This window comes from Mesitornis unicolor, unplaced genomic scaffold, assembly GCF_000695765.1.
Source record: "Mesitornis unicolor isolate BGI_N332 unplaced genomic scaffold, ASM69576v1 scaffold40582, whole genome shotgun sequence".
NCBI lineage: Eukaryota > Metazoa > Chordata > Aves > Mesitornithiformes > Mesitornithidae > Mesitornis > Mesitornis unicolor.
The window spans coordinates 454-4,622 of record NW_010167843.1 but is presented as its reverse complement, the minus strand read 5'-3'; the positions used below and the strand labels follow the sequence as shown (position 1 = coordinate 4,622).

Here is a 4,169-nt window from a genome sequence, read left to right as displayed (position 1 = left end):
AGCTGGCGGGGCTGCGCAGCGAGAGCCTCTGGGTGCCACGGCAGATCACTGCTCTGCAGCTCTGGGAGGAGATCGTCAAGGTCCACCCCAGGTATGCGGGAACATTACTGCCGAGGTGCACAAAATGTAACATGGTTGGGTTTTTTTTCGTAAATACAAATTCACCATTCAGAGTTGAGCACATACCGGTGCTTTGCTACCATAAAAGCAGTGACATTGCCTTGTTCTTGTAACCTGCAGGGAGTGCTTTGGCTAGATGCAAATGCTGTAGCCATATATATACACAGGGAAAGATTAGGTCCAGTAAGTCTACCCAAAAGTAGGGCCCGAGGGATGGTTTCAAACATGAGGCACATTGTCCAGAAGCGCCATGGTACAGTAACACCACTGCTGTGAGAACATGTGAGCTTCGTTGTTAAGCTGTGGAGAAGGTGAGCCAGAGCAAGAAGAAATTAATGATTATGAACAGGTGTCTTTGATAATTTTTCTTTACTGTACTGTTTGAGCTTCTGGCACACACTGGAAAGCTGGTCAGGAAGGGAACTTAAGCTCTGCCACAGCCAATCAGCCCTTACCTAGGAAATAGTCTCAGCCACTTTCAACATCCTCTGCTTAGAAAAAAAAATAAAATAAGCCACCATTGATTTCATTTTGTAGAGAGTCTGGTCCTGAGAGAGAGCACTAGGTGTGTGCTGTAAGGACTCCTGCAGTGCTGGTGCTCTCTGGGAGAGTTAGCAGAAATCTCCCCATCTGGTTAAGGCTGAGGGAAGGTGCTCAGTCCTGTCAGTGAGTCTGATCGACAAAGATGCAACACTGTTTTGGGGTGGGGAGTAAAAAAAAGTAAAGTATAACAGAGATTGAGGTCCTCGAGATTTAGTGCTGAATTCACCAGAGTTTCTGTAACTTTGAACTTAAGTGCCATAGACCTTCTTTAGGCACCACCTTTCTCTGTTAGATCTAGTCTCAAAGGCTATGAAAAATTAACTATTTAGGAATGGCATCTGTTTCCAAATGAGAAGCTCTCATCAAATGTTAGATTGAGAGGCCTTTTCATCACAGAGAATTGGGACTGAGTGTATTTTGGAAGAGGAGGCTGTAGGCAATTAGTTTCTTTTACTTTGCAACCTATTACATGGTGTTGGAAGCAGGAGCAGCACCTTTGGTTGGTTTATCATAGTTTGTCAACTTTGTCCTTTTATGAGTGGTGACTTGGGGCACTACATTTTGCATGTGCAGTTAGTTCACAGCAGCCTTCTTGGAAAATACTGCTGCTCCTAGCTTTTCTGGAAAAACTCAGCATAACTGTAGGGCATTGACCACAGACTTCTATTCACATTAATAATGGATATTCAAACTGCAGCTTGAGTGTACTTGGCAGTGCTCTTCTGTTCCACCCATTTTCCCTGATGAATTAACTTGCAAGTGACATTAATTAGATCCCATCCTTCTAATGGGCACTTGAGTTCCATACTTGCACTCAGTTCCTCAGTGGCTTCCTTTACTTTCATACAGTTCCTCCCTTCAGTCTGCCATCTGAGTCAGTTGCTACTGTATTTTGCTCAGCCTGTGCCTTGCCTACTTTGTCTGTCTGGTTGGTAGGAAATAAGATGATTTTTCCTTGTACTCTTTTGGTGTGCCTACTTGTTTCTAGGCAATACAGCTCTCCACTGTCTGTGCCAGCTTTTGTACTCTCAGACAGTAACAGTTACCATGCCTCCATCTTCTAAAGTAAAATAGTGGCCGCGTTTTTCTGGTGTCTTACTGGTGGTGTCCTCGTACTCACTAGGTGATTGCACTCAGTCATGAAAATGACTCTCTGGTATCTAGAGCTGTGAACTCTCACAGCAGCATATCACAGATATGAAAAAAAAATATATAGAAGATCTGACAGAAAACGCACCATATCTGCCCTTTTATTTCTCTTGCCACTCCTAGCAATAGCAAATTTCAGACCTCTAAGTACAAAAGTCCCAAAACCTCATAAACTGTGAGGTTACACAACAAGAGCAACTCTTTGACCACTGAATGAGGTGTCACGACCAGCATCCCACAGTGCTGCTTTCCATGTAAGAAGATTGCTCCAGTCCAGCCAGACTGAATACAGAACATTTCCTTCTAATCCCAAGTTGTATGGTTGCTGCTCTCTTGAGTTACCTACTTCTTTGTTTTAAGCTGCTAAAGTGGGTCTGGTATACATTGGTTCGTTCTTGCATAGGCCTACGAAAAATCCAATTCTTGACTTCTGAAAATTATACTGAGTTAGTTTCTCCTTAGCCACCAGAAGAAAATCCAAGAGTAGGAGGTGGGTGTTTGTTGTATTTTTGGAAGTGTATTGGAAGCAGAATTGCATAAGTCTCAGTGGTATTTACCTTAGCTGCACCAGTTCGTTGTTTAATGAAATCTCATGGTTAAATGCAAACACTCTATTTAGAAACCTATTTATGCTCCTGCCAATTCCCCTCAGGCTTGCTGTTATCCGGGATCAAGTGGTTTTTGCTGTTCGACAGGAGTACGTGCTTCTTGGAGATCAGCTCCTAGTCCTGCAGCCCGGAGACGAGGTTGCCATCATCCCACCGATTAGTGGAGGCTGAATCTGCCCAGGTTGTGTTAGGTAGGTATTACTTCTTGCTTAGTTTCCTATGGAGTGTCATCCTGTGCTGAAATACCTCATGGATTCTGTATAAACGTTCCTATAATCTTTTGGTTATTATAGGTCCAGAGATGTGATTGCAGTTCTCCTCCTCCACCCTGGTTCTTTTTTGAGAGAGCATAATTTGCGTTTCCTGCTGGAGAGAACAGTTGTGCTGACGGGAAACTATAAGCTGGTGCATCAATATATGATTAACATGTATGCAGTAAATGAAAGAAAATTGCCAGAGAGGTCAGGCATTGTTTTGAATTTGGCTTTTAGGTCTCGTTATTCTTTCCTAGTTCTTTTTGGCTGCCAGTAGATACCCAGGTTGTCTGAAATAAGATAATAATGAAAAACCTTTTGCCGCTTTTTAAATGAAAAGATGGTACAGAAGAAGACTTGACTGCTGCTCAGAAATTACATTTTTTTTTAATTCTCTTCTCGTTGCTGTCAAAGGAACAGGTGGCCTTAGAAAAGCTTCATTTCTTCGCATGCTTTCATGTGCCAGTCCATTTATTTACTGCAGCTTGTTCCATTGCTGCTGCTTAAAATACTTCTTCTGCTCATTCTTATTTCTACTCAGAGAAATTGTGTCTCCTGTGTAACTGAAACAGACTGATAGTATGGGGACCTGGGTGTACTGGAGAGCATACTAGATGTTATGATTAGAACTCTAATTCATGTTTATCAGAAATACCTGTTTTAAACTATGTTTGATTTCAGGGTAAGATAGGGAGGAGGGGTTGACAGTCTCACCACAGATTTACTAGCACAGTGGTCCGTGCTGATTGATTGTCCTGTTAAACTGGAGCTTCAGACTAGTTCTAGATTCATCTTGCTGGACCAGACTTTCCTACCACGAACGAACCTGTCTGCATTAAAAACCAGATCATTGCTTGATATTCACAGTTGATATTTTTCTCTGCCAGTCTTCTGAGAAATGTATTTGCCATGGGAGACTGGTCTTCTGGGGTCAATAAGTAGATGGTGCATGTTTTCTGCATAAACTGGGGCACCAGCACAGGATAAATAGCAGTTGGCCAATGTTAGTATCGCCAAAACCAACAACAGAGTCTGTTTGGTTACAGCTTTTCTAGTGAGCCATGAATGAAAGCGAAGATGTGCCAAAAGATTTTATCAAGCTCAAGTCTGAAAAGCTCTCTGTAGATGAAGTGTCAGAGCTGGTTATTTCACCATACTGTGGAGCAGTGTCTCTGTTCATTGGTAAGTTTAATATTTCTGAGCTGGATCTGTGGGTGTGTTAATAGTCTAATAAATGAGTTGTCCACACCTCAAACTTATGTTTTTCAAATAAATTAATTCCTGGGCTGAATCCAGGGTGTTCAGAAAGCACATTCTGAATTATTTAGAACAAGGCCAGGGCAACTCCTTTTAACAGTTGCATGAGGACAAAGTGATGAGAAGCTTCCCTGCTGCTGTGGTTGTCCTAGGACCAAACAGCAGTTCTGGAGTACAGGACTGCTTGGGAGCTATTCTACCATCCCCTTGGACACAGCCTGTTCAAAATAGAAGGTGG

General features: G+C 42.5%; 1 long non-coding RNA gene across 1 annotated transcript; it reads left to right on the top strand.

Annotated features, from left to right (window-relative positions):
* Positions 1 to 3,859, top strand: LOC104536265. The gene is made up of 4 exons (XR_728099.1): positions 1 to 91; positions 2,465 to 2,611; positions 2,714 to 2,785; positions 3,706 to 3,859. It is a non-coding gene; the product is annotated as an uncharacterized LOC104536265 (long non-coding RNA).
* Positions 3,860 to 4,169: the final 310 nt, after the last annotated feature.